Genomic DNA, 404 nt, shown 5'->3' on the forward strand with positions numbered 1-404 from the left:
CTCAGTAAAGTGATGGATGGAATTCATGTCCTCAAAGCGTCTCGACAGACGTTACAATATTTGAACAATGATGACAAAAACTGTTTTCTCTGTCGTGTCCGTGTCGTGTTGAAAATTGTTATGCGCTTATTTTTTTATTTGATTTTGTGCGTGGCATAGATTTGCCGTGCGCAGAGGACGATTGAGCAGTGTGCAATTGCACAGGCGCGCACCTTAGAGGGAACGTTGCTGTCAATTCTCTTATATACTTTTTCATCCTAGACTTCTAGAGTGTTTGACTATCACATCACTCTAAATGTATAGACTATAAAGTTCACAAACATAAAGAGGGATCCTAGTGGGCCAGGCCAATCTTTCCTTATCTCTAAACTAAAACTGGGGAAATGTGTAGAGTGTTCTGAGCT

The sequence above is a fragment of the Entelurus aequoreus genome, linkage group LG27, assembly GCF_033978785.1.
Source record: "Entelurus aequoreus isolate RoL-2023_Sb linkage group LG27, RoL_Eaeq_v1.1, whole genome shotgun sequence".
Classification (NCBI taxonomy): Eukaryota; Metazoa; Chordata; class Actinopteri; order Syngnathiformes; family Syngnathidae; genus Entelurus; species Entelurus aequoreus.